The sequence below is a fragment of the Cupressus sempervirens genome, chromosome 9 (genome assembly GCF_028749045.1).
Source record: "Cupressus sempervirens isolate cs-2001-9-10 chromosome 9, ASM2874904v1, whole genome shotgun sequence".
NCBI classification, from domain to species: Eukaryota; Viridiplantae; Streptophyta; class Pinopsida; order Cupressales; family Cupressaceae; genus Cupressus; species Cupressus sempervirens.
Genome location: NC_143126.1, coordinates 224129795 through 224147811, shown reverse-complemented (window position 1 = coordinate 224147811; position 18017 = coordinate 224129795). Strand labels below are relative to the sequence as shown.

The following is an 18017-nucleotide window of genomic DNA, read 5'->3' as shown; positions in this document are numbered from 1 at the left end:
TAGACATTAGAAATATGAATCTGTGATAACACAAAAAGAAAACAAATATATATTTATATATATATATAACCATGAATACGAAAAACTACAAGTTAAAATACAATAAGGAAGTTGTGTATATATGCATGTTGATACAGACCATGGTATCAAGGGATCAATGCATGGCTGTGCATAGCCCTTGATCTTGCCTTCAAAACCCAGTTTTGAAATGAATAAAGAAAATATGCTATAAACTAAAAAAAATAAAAATAAAAATGATGCTTTTATTAAAGACTTGTAACTCTGTGTGCGTTCAACTTTTGTAGATTTTGCCCGCGTGAGACTTGAATAGACCCCTTCTGGAAAAAACCCAGAAAGCGTTTGGAAATATTCGATTTCATTTCTCTAAAAACGCAAACGCAATATGACTGACTCTTAAATGACAGAATTTGTTTTTCTCTTGTGTGCTCATCACTAAGTACAGGCAAGGCCAGGGACAACCCCCTCTCACACAAGAAATTAATAATAAAACGCTCATCTTTATATCCATGAAACAAAAAAATAAAAAAAACCTGCAACAAATTTTGGGCATAATAATGCCATAGGATATATCAGAGAACTCATGCATGGCTGAACATGGATCCCTCTACAAATATTGAACTCTATCCATCTCAAACATATATCCACACAAGGATATGTGTGTGTATATCAAAGATAAACATATACACATCATTTATCCTCCATGGAAGCTTGCTTCCATCTCCAATAGCATTCAAGTACCTGTACAAAACAAAAACAAAACAAAAACAGAAACATACACACAATAACAAGAGGAAAAAACAAAGAAATGCATAAGGGTTTGAAACCCTATGGAAGGAACATGAAAAATAACATAAGAAAGAGGGAAAAATTACTTTTATACTTTTTCATAGCCCTAATTTCGAATTAGGGTTAGGGTTGGAAGAGAAAGATAAAGAAATGAATTTCAAATTTATCATAAGTTGACTCTTTGACCCAAATTCAAATGGGATCCCCCTTATTAAAATGTTTTCTATTTCAAAACATAAAGTAAAAGAGGGAAAGTTGGTTAGTGGGGTGGGTGGAAAGGGTGGAATTCAAGAGGTCATGTGTTCAAATCCCACTCCCACCATGCCATCTTCCTCTTTTACACAAATTTAAAATGCACTTATTTTATTTGCCCACATGAGTTTTATTTTTTTTTGAAACTACTTAAGAGATAATTATTTAAATAAGTTTGTGATAATGAAGCAACTAAGTGGTAATGGGTTAGTAATCATGAATAAGTGCTATTATAATTCATGTCCATGAAGTTACCTATTAATGATAATTTATTATAATAATAATAAAAAAAAATTTAAAAAAAAAAAAAATTATTTTAAAATAATAATAATAATAATAAAATAATTTAAAAAATAATAATAATAATAACAAAATATTTTTTAAAAAAATAATAATTAAAAATAATGAATAAATAAATAAATATACATATATGCATATGCAATGGAAGATAACACTTTAATATATCTAACCAATGTGGGACGTTGGCTAAGCAACTATGGTGGCAGGACACCCACCCTAAGTTGACTTTGGCCATGATTCCTCACAAAAAAAAAAAAAAAAAAAAAAAAAAGAGAGGAATTACCTTGTCTTAGTTGTTTGAGACTCCAATAATGAACTTTAAAGCTTCTTGACCCTGACCCTTAAACTCTCTTTTTTTTTGTAGGATGCCAGTGGTCACTCGTAACGCTCGCAGGCGTGGACGAGGTGGTAGACGTGCACGAGATGCACAGGTAGAGCAGGATGCCAATGTAGAGCATGGTGCTAGTATGGCACAAGAAGCTAGGGTTGGGCCAGAGATAGAGATTGGACAAGGGGAACAGCCTCGGAACCCCAACCAGGACATTCTAGATGCTATCCAAAATCTTATTGGTGTGGTACAACAGAGGTTGCCTGCAGCAGCAGCTCACCCTAGTCAGCAAATGTCAGAGGAGCATAAGACTGTTATCAGAGAGAGGACAAGGAGTCCTCCACCTAACCATATTGGGAGTCATGCTGAGCTCGAGGGGGAGTCTGTCCACAGACCTGAATCTCCAGCAGGGGTAGAACTTCGACCTATACCGAGAGCACCTCGGGATATAGGAGATGATATTAAAGAATTGCTTCGTCTTCAGCCACCCCCTTTTCATGGGTCTACAGATGGTTCAGAGGCAGAATCCTTCTTGTTATGTTTGGAGAGATGTTATGGGTTGCGTCCTTTTGGGAGTAATGTAAGGGCCCGTTTTGCTATACACCTTTTGCGAGGACCAGCCTCCAAATGGTGGGATGAGGAGAAGGCTATGGGGGATATTGATATGGACACTCTCACTTGGGATACCTTCCTACAAAGGTTCAGAGAGAGATATTTATCAGAGCATTACAGGCAGCGAAAGATTGATGAGTTCCATGACTTACAGCAGAGGGGATTGACAGTAACACAGTATGAGAATAAGTTTTTAGAGCTCCTCCCTTATGTTGACTATATGAGAGATGAGAAGCTTCGGATTAACCGTTTCATTAGAGGTCTTAATCCCTCGATTGCAGGATAGGTTCGCATGGCAGCACCAGTAGGCTTCAGAGCTACAGTGGAGAGGGCTCTTATTGCAGAGGATATACGCAATAAGGCTCAGGATACTCGTGATAGATCTCAGCGTCGGGGTACTACCCCCTTTCCACCTAGGTCACAGTGGAAGGGAAATCAGCGACACTCTTCAGGATCTTTTAGAGGCCCCCAGTCACAGCAGGATCAGAGGCAGAAGCCTCCACAGGGATACCAAGGCACTAAGCCCAAGCAGAGGGCAGGCACAGGGTTCTCGTCAGGATCATAGATCACAAGCTTCTCATGCACCTCTAGCATGGACTCAGCAGCCCACTAGAGGTGGTTTTAGTGGATCTACTCAGTCAGGGGGACACCAGCAGCCTCGATCTACAGGATTACAAACTCAGACCCACGGACCTTGTTATTCTTGTGGTGGCATGGGTCACATTGCTAGGGATTGTCCACATAGACAGAGGGTAGCTACATCTGAACCAACAGTGGGTGACATGGGACGTTCTCATAGGGTATTTGCAGCAATAGATGACAGACAGGCTGAGCATCAGGCTACCGTGATAGAGGCTACAGGTATTATTGGTGGTAGTAGTATATCTATATTGTTTGATCCAGGAGCTACTGATTCTTTTGTATCACCCTTAGTTGTGGAGCATTGTAGGCTGGTGGCAGTTAAGCAAGATGTTAGCTGGGATGTAGAGTTAGCCTCAGGTGCTAAGGTATTGGTTAGATCCATGGTCAAGAATTGCCCTATTCAAATTGGGGATATCACTACTTGTGCAGATCTACGTATCACCCCCTTAGGATCATATGATGTAGTCCTTGGTATGGATTGGCTATGTGCTCACCATGCCAAGGTGGATTGTAGGAAGAAGGAGGTGGATTGTAATGATGATCATGGTACACCTATAGTGATTTCAGGTGTTCAGAGACCTGTGTCCCTCCGCATGATCTCCGCTATGCAACTTAAGCGATGTATGAGAAAAGGGTGTCAGTTATATGCTATTACCATTAATGATCTTGAGGGAGAGGAGAATGGGCCATGTCTTGAGGATTACCCAGTGTTACAAGAGTTTAGAGATGTATTTCCTTCTAAATTACCGGGTATGCCTCCACCCAGGACAGTGGATTTCCATATTGATTTGGTTCCAGGGGCCCAACCAGTATCTAGAGCTCCATATAGGATGACTACTAATGAGCTCAATGAGCTCAAGATTCAGCTAGAAGAACTCTTGGAGAAGGGGCACATTCGTCCTAGTATCTCACCATGGGGAGCACCAGTTGTCTTTGTCAAGAAGAAGGATGGATCCTTGAGGTTGTGCATAGACTACCGCCAACTTAATAAGCTAACCATTAAGAACCGTTATCCACTTCCTAGAATTGATGACTTATTTGACCAGCTTCAAGGTGCTCGAGTGTTTTCCAAGATTGATCTGAAGTCAGGATATCACCAGTTGAGGATTGTGGAGAGTGACATCCATAAGACTGCCTTTCGCACAAGATATGGGCATTATGAGTTTACAGTGGTTCCTTTTGGTCTCACTAATGCCCCATCTGTATTCATGAGCCTTATGAATGGAGTATTTCGTACATTCTTGGATAGATTTGTGGTGATATTCTTGGATGATATATTGGTCTATTCACGGAATGAACAGGAGCATGAAGAAAATTTGAGACAAGTCCTTCAATGCTTGAGAGATAATCAATTATACGCCAATTTGTCGAAGTGTTCTTTCTTCTGCACAGAGATCAGCTACCTAGGTCATGTGATATCAGGTGATGGGATCTCAGTTGACCCATCAAAGATTAGAGCCATTATAGACTGGCCAGCACCGACGACAGTTACAGAAGTCAGGAGCTTTATGGGGTTGGCTGGTTACTACAGGCATTTTGTGGAGGGTTTCTCAAGGATAGCACATCCTATTACTTCTCTCCAGAGAAAAGGGAAGAAATTTGAGTGGACAGATAAATGTGAGAGAGCTTTTCAAGAGTTGAAGAAGGCCCTCACTAGTGCTCCTATTCTTGTAGTACCTGATCCCTCTACAGACTTTGTAGTGTGTACTGATGCGTCATTGGATGGGTTAGGGGCAGTACTCATGCAGAATGGGCGAGTTATAGCCTATGAGTCTAGGAAACTTAAGACTCATGAACTCAATTATCCTACCCATGATCTTGAGCTTGCAGCAGTAGTACATGCCTTGGTTAGATGGCGCCATTTCCTTTTGGGACACCATTTTGAACTCCACTCAGATCATCACAGCCTTCAGTATATTTTCTCTCAACCGAACCTTAATGCTCGGCAAAGGAGATGGATGGAGTTTTTATGTGAGTATGACTTTGATGTACACTACATCAAGGGGAAGGAGAATGTGGTTGCAGATGCCTTAAGTCGGAGACGCCATAAGTTGTCATCCATGGTCACTAGCATAGATTTGAGGGGGAGAATAATGCAACACTTACCAGAGGATGATTTTTATAGGGATGTGTGTTAGATGATTAGATCTCAGAGGCCTCTTCAGGGGAGGTTCTCCAACTATGTGTTAGAGTCTGATGGACTTCTACGTCACCGAGGGTGCATTTATGTACCTTCTACTGGAGGATTGCGTGATTTTATTGTTCTTGAGGCTCATAGGGCACCTTATGCAGCACATCCAGGGGTTAGGAAGTTGCATGCAGACTTGAGACGACTCTTTCATTGGCCCGGCATGAGGATGCATATTGCAGGGATAGTTGCTAGATGCCTAGAGTGCCAGAGAGTTAAGGCAGAACATGGACATCCTGGTGGGTTACTTTATCCTCATGAGATTCCAGAGTGGAAGTGGGATGTTATTTCTATAGATTTTGTTGTGGGTCTTCCTATGTCTTCTCATCGTCACGATGCCATCATGGTGACAGTTGACACATTGACCAAGGTGGCCCACTTCTCACCTATACGTACCACTTTCACTGCTCCTACAGTAGCACAAGTATTCATGCGAGACATTGTGAGACTCCATGGCATTCCTCGCAAGATTATTTCTGATAGAGACTCTATATTTACCTCCTCCTTTTGGAGAGAGTTACAGGGAGCCCTAGGGACTAAGCTTAACTTGAGCACAGCATACCACCCTCAGACAGATGGGCAGACTGAGAGAGTTAACCAGGTATTAGAGGACATGTTGCGCATGTATGTGATGGATAATCAAGTTAAATGGGAGGATTATTTGCATCTAGTAGAGTTTGCCTATAATAATGGGCACCATTCTTCTTTGGGCATGCCACCTTATCAGGCCCTATATGGCAGACCTTGCAGGACACCATTAAGTTGGGATAGGATTGAGGACAGGGTAACAGTTGGACCACAGATTGTCAAGGAGATGGAGCAGCAAGTCTTGTTGATTAGGCAACATCTCAAGGAAGCTCAAGACCGACAAAAGAAGTATGCTAATGCCCATAGGACAGATCGAGCCTTTATGGTGGGAGATAGAGTATTTCTGAGAGTGCGTCCGCACAAGAGTCCAATCCATTTTGGAAAGGGCTCTAAGCTTGCTCCTCGATTTGTTGGGCCATTTGAGATTTTGGAGAGGATAGGACCAGTTGCCTATCGCTTAGCCTTGCCACCTAGCCTATCACGCATCCACGATGTTTTTCATGTCTCTTCCTTGAGGAAGTATATTTATGATGCATCTCATGTTATAGATTGGGATTTTATGCAGGTAGCACCAGATGGCCAGCTGTCCCTAGAGCCCATTCGCATATTGGCCCGCAGGACCCTTCAACTTCGAGGCAGAGAAGTGGACCAGGTTAAGGTCCAATGGGATTGCTATGATGAGGTCACAGCCACATGGGAGGACACGATGCAGATGAGACGTGACTACCCCTATCTATTTGATGAACTCCAGGAGGAAGTTCATGCCTAGAGGGGGAGGATGTCATGTCCCGCCCCGACCATCATAGCACTATTGACATTTTGTTTCTTTTGGACATTGATAGTTAGACTCTAGATGACACATTATTACCCACTATGGACATTGACATTTTGATCCTTAGACTATTTGATTTCATGTTATGTTATTGGGACATTGATACCTATATCATTAGGCTATATGATGATTCCTTATGATGTTACTAGGACACTAATATTCTAAGTAGTTTTTATGATGTTATTCAGATATGCTTACTTACCTTCTTGATGATCCATATGTCATGATTAAAGCTTATGTTATACTCAAGTGAATGTTTGATTTTTGAATTGTGGTCTCCATATGGTGCTAGATTATCATGTCTTAGCATATTTAGAGTAACATTAAGAATTCATGTATCATTTGAATAAACTAGAATTGTACACTTATATTATATTTGATGCATTGCTTAAGGTAGATTAATTCCGTAATTTTCTGTAAGAATAAATGATCATAATGTTTTACTATCTAGATTAGAGAATTGCTACAAATGTGAAGTGTGTAATGTGATATGAATGGAAATACATATTTCATATTAGTTATGTTATTCATTGATGATAGAATCTATGTGATTTATATTTACATTATCATTTTATCACCTTATTCTTGGACTACTGATATTTGCAATAAGTGTGCAGGAAAGAAGCCCATGGATTTATGGAGAACCTTTCTAGGTGTTTGGAAAAACCAAGGTTAACCCTAAGGAGGGTATAACCTTTTTACCCTTGTATTTTATTTGTAAAACCAATTTGTGTGTATTATTCTGATTCTATAAAAGTAAATTTATTTTTTTTGATGGCTTGCCAAGTGTGTTGTGTGTATTGTCGTGTCACTTGACACATGTTCTCCTTTGTAGCATGCTTAGTGGGATGGTAGGTGGTTGAGTGAACCAAGGAGTGGTTTGGTAGGATTTGTTTTCCCTAGGTGTATTTATGGGTCCAAGAGGGATTCTTTCCATGCTAGGTCGAATGCACACCTTTTGTGAATTTTTAGGAGGTTTACACCATCCCTAGGGGTAGTTTGAGGTCTTATTTTAAAGCCCATATGATATACCTAGGGGGTAGGGGCATTTTTAAGTATTATAAGCTTCCCTAGGCATTGAAAAGAGCACCCAAAAATTGTGGATTCCCAAGTTGGCCGAATTTGGAAACTTAAGCATCAAAAGAAAACATTCTTGAGGGAGAGTGGGTTGGAGAGTTCTTGGGGGGAGAATTTTTGGAAAAAGAATCTAAGTGGGGTAAAATTTTGGAAAAAAAAGAGGGAAAAACAAGGGGAAGAAGATAGCTTAGGAGGAGGATTGCTGGTAAAAAGAGAGGGAGCTCAAATTTGCTTGGAAACCAGGTTGGTAACCTTATGTACCCTTGCTATGAAAGCTTGTTGTCAAGTAGTTTATTTTTATTGTGTTATGCATGTGAGTTTTCTGTAATGTAGTTTTAATATGGTGTGTTGTAATGTTGTGTTGTGTAAGGTTGAGGGATCATGTTTCAGTTTTGGTGTATGTGTGTATTGTGATTTACTTTGTGTTGTGAATTCATATGTTCTTGTTGCAGTTTTCTGTTTTGGGTGTGACAAGGTGAGTCTCATCTCTTGGGAGGGAAAGAGAGCCTTGTGAGGGTAAGGGGTGCATAGGGAATGTGTTGGGTGAGAGTCTCTCCTAGAGTAGGAGAGGGATGCCATATGGGTGTTATGGGCCCCATATGCCACCTTGCTGGAGTTATAAGTATTGTAAAGATGCCATGTGAGGGCATGTATGTGGTATTGGGTTGCCTTGTGAAGGCATGTGTATAAAATGTATAGCCTAATGAAGGCATAGTTGCAGGTGGAGTCTCCCCAACATTCATTTTCCACCCTTACCCTTTGAGATGGATCTACATGTGATCCTAAGTGGTCTACCTTGGTTGGGAATTTTTGTGGTTTATTTGTCAACTGTAAAATGTGTGAACAGTTTTGTAATGTGAGTATTGTGTGGTAAATGGTTGTTAGTAATGTATGTCCACCTAGTCAAGGTTCTCCCTGCTCGGGGGTGGCCTTTAAAAGGCCTAAGGTTGGGAGGAGAGTACCATGGGCTTGTTTGTGTGTGTTGTACTACAGGTTGTGATCTATGGATTGAAGACTTGAAGAGAAGAAGGATGTTGTCTTATTTTCATGTGCAACAAAAACATACTTCCAAGTGTATTCTTATTGTATTAGGGAGAGTCACCCTTGGGTAACTCCCAATCTTGTGTTTTATGACAGCTTGTAAGCTGAAAAATTGTATAAGTGGACTGTACTTGTTGATATGTTGCTACTTTCAGTGATTATAGAAATTTATATATCATGCACTATCCTATAGTATATAGAAATGAGTAAAGTTGTTATGCTTTTGTTTCTAAAATGATTCTAAGAGAAAATGTGTGTCTCCATTTGAAATTGATACATTTGGTTATAAAGACATTTTGTTAGAACTTCAAATAATGTTCTGGTTGGAAGGAACTAAAGTGGTCAGTGAAGTTAGTTAAAATGTATTGTAAGAATGTACATCAATATTGTAGATCAAGGTAAATAAATATGACAAATAAAATAAAATAAAAATGCTTTCATTGAAAAAGAAAAAATATATTTATATTTGCTGGTTCCTTTGACTGTAATATTGGTGCACTACAAAATTGCTCTAACAACATTAGGCAAAATACCAAGAGCAATGTCCAAATCTTAGAGATGCAAGTACGCTTGAGATATAGTTTAGCATGTGTAGAAAAATTAAGTGATTCCTAAGCTATCCTAGAGTTGTAATTATGACTCAATAGATACTTAAGTCCATGGCATATGTAGTACATAGTTACATAGTAAACAATATCAACTAATCGAGTAACCAAGTATCACTAATCAAATCACATAAGCATGAAAATTGGCCTAAGAGAGTTCAACAATATGAAATAAAGAAAACTAGGGGTAGGCACTACACTCATTCCTTTCATAACCTATACAATCACTCATGGGTAGAAATTAAAGGAATGTAAGAGGTGACATTATGTCCTAACAATTAGGATGATGAAAGAATGATTTTTCCTAAGAATTATCCTACAAAAATATGGTGAAGGATGAAGGACCATTGATTTTTTCATAATGACAATTGACATTGTGCAACACATGAGCAATATTGATTGAAATGACTACATTTTTTAGCACAATTGAGTTAGAGTGAGGAGAATAACAAAGAATTAGACAGTTGGAATAATTTAGATGAGAAGCCTTAAAATGGGGATTTTGAAGTTGATGTGAATACATAAAGGCTCTCATTTTGGGTTACATGCACTCTATAGTGAAGTACATATTGCCTGAAAAGTAATGAGATATTTCTACTTTCATCTTCTTTTTTGGAGCAGTAGTCTTCACTTGAGATACTAGGCAAACAAATTGTTCTAACAACATTAGGCAAACTATCGAGAGCATTGTCCAGATCTTAGACTTGCAAGTATGCCTGAGATATAGTTTAGCACATATAGAAATGTTGAGTGATCCCCAAGGCTATCCTAGAGTTATAATTTTGACTTAATAGATACCTAAGTCCAAAGCATATGTAGTACATTAGTATGAGTTATGACACGATGCCAACAATGTAAATGATGTGTCATGTATAGAGCATACACAAGAAAATGCAATTAGCTTTAAGATACTTGGATTCAATTATTTAAAAACATGGACCATAAACCTTATAACATTTTAATTTGTGAGAAACATCCAATAAATAGTTGTAGTTTAACAATGGAAGTGTTCTTTTTTACTCATTTATAGTTAAATATTGTCTTTATTGTGTATATTTCTATATCTTTTGAAATTCTTGTTGTGATATATATATATATATATATATATATATATATATATATATATATATATATATATATGAGTAAAAAGCTTTTTCAAAAGTAGTTTATTTTATTTCATAGTTTAGATAGTCTACTCACACGTGATCATCTATATGATGGAGCTATTATTTGTCTTTGTTCTTTCAATGTTATACATGTGCTACACATATGCATTTACATATCTACTAATCAATATATATTTAAAAATAATTTCAATTATAACATAATTTTGTTCATAAGATACTTTTGATTTCTCTTTCATTCTAATCGATATATTACCTATATTATACAATACTAATCTATGTATTATCCAAATTATAAAATATTAGTGACCTAATCTAAAATTTAGAAACATTAATACTTAATAATATTATTATTAGCCACCGCTTTAGAAAAGCATAAATCTTACTGTAATCATTACATGCCCAATAGCATACAACTTTTAATTATTTCAAATAAAATAATAAAATACATATGTTACTAAAATAGTATAAGATAATTTTGCATCCCAATCATTCATTATCCGAAGTAAAATTAAGTCATTAACCAATCATCTAACTTGTATAAGACCAATACAATATAGAGCCGCCGGATCCAGGTTAGAAAATAGGACAAATACTTTATTGGAGTAAGTTAACCATATATTCGAGAAAGTGAAAGCTGTAAAGTAAAACAGTGCTGATTTCAGGATTTTCAATCATGATAGATTTTCTTAGAGTGTTTTTAAAGCATAAATGTGAAAAAATACTATTGTGGACTAAGTAAAACACATATTTACAAAAGATAAATTAAAAAGTTAAAATATAATGATTTCTAATTTTTAATCATTATAGATATGTTATATTTAATTTAGAGTTTTAATATGAACTTTATGTTAAAATTGATATTCAGTGTGAATACAAAAAGTGCATCCTTAAATAGAATATTCCACTTATTCAGATTAAAACTTCTAAAATAAAAGTTTAAAATTGAAAATTATAAAGATCTTCCATCTAACAAAGCTTTTTTTAATTAATAATTTAAAAACTTATTAAATGATTAATAATTTAAATTACTTAAATACACATTTATATTTAAAAGAAATTGGATTGGTTGTTAACAAGAAAAAATTGAAACGAATAACAGCAATTACAATTTCCAGAGTCTGCTTAAATTCTTTAAAATAGGAAAGACAATAGACATTTTACAAGTTTGCATTAACTAAACTTACCAGCTACTACAAGAGTGCGAAGCTGAAGTAAATTTCCACATCACAGGGTAGATGGAGATGAAATTACTGAGGAGCATCAGATCTGAAACAATCCTCCGCACAACCAAAGCAATTGTGGGCAAAGGTCTCTTGCAACTTTTGAATAGTCTTAATGTTCTAAACGATTCCCTAATGTACAATCTGTCAGCCCTATGGCCTTCATACGTTCATTCAACAGAGAAGCATTCATACAGCGCAAACAGCAGCAGAATTGGTAAACATAAAAAGAGTAGTCACTAAATCATTGTGTTTGAAGTTTGATTTGTTCTCTAATCCCAAATCATTACCACTGCAATCAATCCAGAACCAAAAACAACAGCCATATAGCTATAAAATGGTCTGTCCGTTGAGCTCTCATGATTTTGAGGGGCATGGTGTTTTTGGCTGAGAAGATGGTTTACAGCAACGTAAATAAATACTCCGCAGGCCAAACCCATTGCAATTGCAAAAACCCAATCTGCCAGGCGTCCCGTTGTGGTGGCATCGATTAGAATCCCGATGGTAACACCGATTGGGGAGGATATGGCAAATGCGAAGGAATATGCGGCTGTGGACAACAATGGCCTCTCGGGAATTAATTGCAACAGTGCTACACCCATTGCAATTGCTGCAAATACCTTATGCAGAGACACTGTCCATAACGCTTTCCATGTTTGTGCCTCCGTTTCAGTGTCACAAATCGGCTCCTTCAATTATACACAAGAAAAACAGAACATAGAGATAAAAATCTTTCAAGACAGTGCAACTTTCGTTATAGAATTTATGTTCAGCATATGGAAAATTTTTGCCCTAAATTCTATTTCAAACTATGACAAAGGAGAAGAGAATTTGCCTGCAACCCCTATTGAGATTCCTTCGAAGAGAGAATGAAAACAGAGTGCCAAAATCAGCAATAGACTGTCTCCCAATGAAGCTGAACAATCTGTTGGTGCCTTCCCCTTCCCTTCCTGATTCAAATAATCACACAGCACGAACCAACCGATTGATGAGTTACTGTTCATATGGAATTGCAATGACCTTGAACACTGCATATTTGGGGCTTCTGGTCCGATTTGGATATTATATGTTGAGTACCTGAATTTATTTGGGGTTCTTACTTTTACTCTAATATCATAGTTTGATATTGGGCTCCTGTTTTAATTCCGATTTCATATGTTGAGCAACATCAATCAACTTTTCGTTTTGATTGTGTAATATTTTTTAAGTATCAAAACGAAAAACTTTTAAGTTTTGATTGTATACTAATTTTTAGCATTGAAACCAAAAACTGATATTGTGCATCATATCTTGTGTTACATTATTCCTAATTTGACTCCGATATCAAATTCACTACTGAGCTTCTGATCTGATTCTGATATTATAAGTTTACTCTACAACCTATACCTGTAAGTTTCTGATGTCATGGGCTGAGTCACAGGAGCTTCTGTTTTGACCGTTAGATCATATTTTGAGTTACTGGGGCTTCTGATTTAGCTGGGATATCATATGTTCAATTACTGGACTTCTGATATTAATATTATTTCTTCTGAAATGTGAAAATCTACTATCATCTGATAGGACATTCACACTTTGAACTCTCTCTTTTAATTTAGATAGGACTTGAACTTAAGACCTTCCAATTGCTCTAAAATTCTCTTCCAACTGAGCCATTTGACCATTTTGACCAGTTCATTGTAGGTGTAAATATTCAAAGCAGAAGAGAAATTACAGTATCGTGTGAAAGGTCAATTTGAATTTAAAGGTACACTTCATGCTCAGTCTGCCAAAAGTTCTGTCAAGCCAAACAAGTTGCCCTAACCGAAAATTTCATGAAATTGCACAGAAAAACCTAATTCGTGCTCAACTGACCTGAGAATTGAGCGTCCTGTCCCTGTTACGCACAGGGGATTCTCCTTGACCTACATCTGGAAGTACAAATTTTAGTAAATTGTTAAGACATCCGCAAATAATAAAGGGCAACAGATCTGTAAGCAACGAGAACAAAAACTACAGTCCTACCTATTGTTTGCAGGGGAAGAGGTGCCTGCACAGGAATAACTTCTATTCTGCCATTAACCCAAGCGACAACTAGGTCACCCAGCATTGTAAGCAAATACCCCGCGGTACAGAGCATAAACGCAAAGGGATACTCTTTTTTCGTCAAATCTTTGAATGTTTCCGCAGAATCGTTCAAGAAATGCATCAACGCCGTCCCCAAGAAAACCCCTCCTGCGAATCGGGTTCCCAGCGAAATAAACATCTGATTCCACTTGAAAAAAGCGGGAGATATTCCTCCAGCAAAAGTCACAATGAAAACAATAATGAGACACCAGATTTTTGCCAGAACAGAGATTTTGCTCTTAAATTTGGCTTTGCATCCCAATTCTGCTCATCGGCTGATCCAGAGCCTCCGTGGGCTACAATCAGTGGAAATAGTAAGCCCACAACCATAATCACAAGACATTTTATGGACATTTTTGTAGCCATGGCTCCAAATACTTCTTGTTTGCAAAGCTTATAAGTCTTTTGATTAAGTTTTCCTGTTTGTTCAATGGGACCTTCATCTACTGGATTACTACCTGCTAAAGCAAAAGTAGTTAAATAATTTGGCTCCGATTGCATATTGCGTGATTCCGTCTGGCGAACTTGTCAGAAACGGACAATCGATGATGTACAGAATCCATTAAAATAGGTTTTGCCAATATTCCCTCTCTGCAGTCTCTGTAGATACACAGAAAGCGACGAAATAATATGTTTACTCAACGGGAGAGCACTAGATTTGCGAGCGTAAATAGAGACTGTATTGTTGTTATAGTTATTTCAAAACATAAATATAATGGAAAAAATTAGAGTGTTCATTTGTTTGATTCAATTTAATCTTATCAATGCGCATTATATATATTTATTTGTTTGTTTATTTGTTTATAGTATGACGTAGAATAAAAATTAGTTTTATGTTTTATATGGTTGACTATTATTTATAGAATTATGATGTTATTAGAAAACAATAGCTTATAAATAATAATATCAATAGATAAACATTGATTTTGTGAATACAAATAAGATATATAGAAAATAATCAATTTTATTTATTGTATATGAAATATGATGCAATTAGATATAGAAAATAATTAATTTTTTATTTATTGCTTATGAAATATGATGCGATTAGAATAAAAAATGTGTATCTTGATATATCACAGTTGTCCATATTGTATAATTCTTTTTATCTAAAACATAAAATATATGGTTGTCAATATTCATATTAAGTCTCTAAATTTTAAAAACTTAATAAAAAATGTTAGTATACACTTAATCATCTTATAAAATCTAATCTAAATTATTATTTAACATGTTTGACTTGTCATGTTCATAAATCACAATTTCTAATAAGTAATTTCTTGTAGAGTCTAGACAAGTGGCGAGTGGCGATTTTAGCTCTTTGCTTTATATATTTTACCTTTATGTTTGTACACTACTTATGCTTTTATCTAATAAGAAAAACACAATTGCTTATATTTTAAGTAACATACAATAAATATATTTGTTTGGCAACTCAATTATAAGTAATAGAAGTGGCTAATGACATAAGTAAGTTGTCATCCTTATTAATTACGCCGAGAGGCGTTCTATACAATGGCAACACAAATGCCCAGCACGGGAATATGCCAAGATTCCTTGTCAATAAAAAAGAATTAGGAGCAGTTTCAAACTTCCAAATTAAATATTAAAAAAGAATTTCCGAAATAATAGTTGGCCGAAATAATAGGAAGCCAAATGGAGGCTAAAATAATAGGCTCGAAAAAGTAGGGCCCGAAAAAGTAGGACCCGAAAAAATAGGGCCCGAAAAAATAGGGGCGAAATAATTTCAATATGATTTTTTTTTTTTGTTAAATATAATTTTGCATGCACATTCATGCTTTTTTTTGCGGGGAGTGGGGGAATTTGAAACAAATTCGTGGAATGTGAAGAGACGTATGTTGGGGGATATGAGGAGCCTCTCAGAAGTTATAAAACCAAGGCTCCTGATTTCATTTTCATTTTATGTTTTTGCAGGAAGGAAGAGGTGGAGGTTATTGGAGGATTAGATTGGAGTTTTTGAATAGGAGTAAATTGAAGTTTTGGAGTAACATTTTTGCAGGTGAGATTTCTATTTTTTATTTACATTTTCATTTAGATTTAGATGTAGAAGTAAATTGAAATTCAAAATTAGTTATAATATTCTACTTTGATTTATATTTCAATTTTAATTAATTTCATTTAGATTTAGAATTCTGTTCATATGAACGAAATTGAGGCCACTGGAGGACCTGTGCAGAGTTTTTCGTGGAGATAAGCATGTGGGTACTGAATCAAGGCACATTAGGCCTCTTGGAGATGTAATTGTGGTGACTTCCATGGCTTTTTGAATCGAATAGGGCAATCTAAACAATCTCAGATCTGAAATTCATTTTTTCCTTTTCAGCCAAAGATAGAACAAAGATTGCTTGCAAGAAATTTTGAAGAGTTTAAGATTTCCCAATCCCTGTTTTTGGGCTACTGTGGCTTCTCTTTGCAGTAATCCGTAGGGCACTTCGAGCTGTATAAAGAGAATGGAACATGGACCCACTTTTGTCGCCATCTCTTGATGTTTTGGTTGATTATTTCACGGAGATTGTTACGAGGAGCTTTCTGATTTCTTTTACTTGTTTTCAGAATTTCGATGGCCACTTGTTTGGCGAGACTGATTACCAATAATTTGAGATAATTTTGTGTCTTACGCTGCAAAATCATTGATATGAATATATTAAATTCAACGGTCGAGCTTCCTGTCAAATGACTTTCTTAGGGTTATCTAGAGTGTAATCATTGAGAAAGCCTTACTTTTCTTCAGCCCTTAAATGTCATTTTCATGCCTTATACCCCCACTAATACTGCCCCACGTCCATCAAATGTGAGGTGTGCCAGAGGCCTGCTTGACAACTCATTTGATGAAGAAATTAGGGTAACTATAAAAAGTGGTGAGGGTTCAAGATGGATGTTTTCTATTATTTTAATTAATATTAATTGGTATGGGTTTACTTTCATTATATAATGTATGATATTTACGCCGAGAGGCGTTCTATACAATAGCAGCACAAATGCCCAGCACGAGAATATGCCAAGATTTCTTGTCAATAAAAAAGAATTAGGAGCAGTTACAAACTTCCAAATTAAATATTAAAAAAGAATTTCCGAAATAATAGAAAGCCAAATGGAGGCTAAAATAATAGGCCCGAAAAAGTAGGGCCCGAAAAAGTAGGACCCGAAAAAATAGGGCCCGAAAAAATAGGGGCGAAATAATTTCAATATGATTTTTTTTTTTGTTAAATATAATTTTGCATGCACATTCATGCTTTTTTTTGCGGGGAGTGGGGGAATTTGAAACAAATTCGTGGAATGTGAAGAGACGTATGTTGGGGGATATGAGGAGCCTCTCAGAAGTTATAAAACCAAGGCTCCTGATTTCATTTTCATTTTATGTTTTTGCAGGAAGGAAGAGGTGGAGGTTATTGGAGGATTAGATTGGAGTTTTTGAATAGGAGTAAATTGAAGTTTTGGAGTAACATTTTTGCAGGTGAGATTTCTATTTTTTATTTACATTTTCATTTAGATTTAGATGTAGAAGTAAATTGAAATTCAAAATTAGTTATAATATTCTACTTTGATTTATATTTCAATTTTAATTAATTTCATTTAGATTTAGAATTTTGTTCATATGAACGAAATTGAGGCCACTGGAGGACCTGTGCAGAGTTTTTCGTGGAGATAAGCATGTGGGTACTGAATCAGGGCACATTAGGCCTCTTGGAGATGTAATTGCGGTGACTTCCATGGCTTTTTGAATCGAATAGGGCAATCTAAACAATCTCAGATCTGAAATTTGTTTTTTCCTTTTCAGCCGAAGACAGAACAAAGATTGCTTGCAAGAAATTTTGCAGAGTTTAAGATTTCCCAATCCCTGTTTTTGGGCTACTATGGCTTCTCTTTGCAGTAATCCGCGGGGCACTTTGAGCTGTATAAAGAGAATGGAACATGGACCCACTTTTTTCGCCATCTCTTGATGTTTTGGTTGATTATTTCACGGAGATTTTTACAAGGAGCTTTTTGATTTCTTTTACTTGTTTTTGGAATTTCGATGGCCACTTGTTTGGCGAGACCGATTACCAATAATTTGAGATAATTTTGTGTCTTATGCTGCAAAATCATTGATATGAATATATTAAATTCAACGGTCGAACTTCCTGTCAAATGACTTTCTTAGGGTTATCTAGAGTGTAATCATTGAGAAAGCCTTACTTTTCTTCGGCCCTTAAATGTCCTTTTCACGCCTTATACCCCCACTAATACTGCCCCATGGCCATCAAATGTGAGGTGTGCTAGAGGCCTTCTTGACA

General features: G+C 36.6%; 1 pseudogene across 1 annotated transcript; it reads right to left on the bottom strand.

Moving 5' to 3' along the window:
* Nucleotides 1-11501: 11501 nt before the first annotated feature.
* On the bottom strand, nt 11502-14259 carry LOC149538319 (zinc transporter 11-like; annotated as a pseudogene). Its single transcript, XR_016356542.1, has 4 exons — nt 13621-14259; nt 13471-13526; nt 12458-12569; nt 11502-12292 (listed from the first exon to the last, which is right to left on the bottom strand). The product of XR_016356542.1 is annotated as a zinc transporter 11-like (transcript).
* Between the last annotated feature and the right edge of the window lie 3758 nt (nt 14260-18017).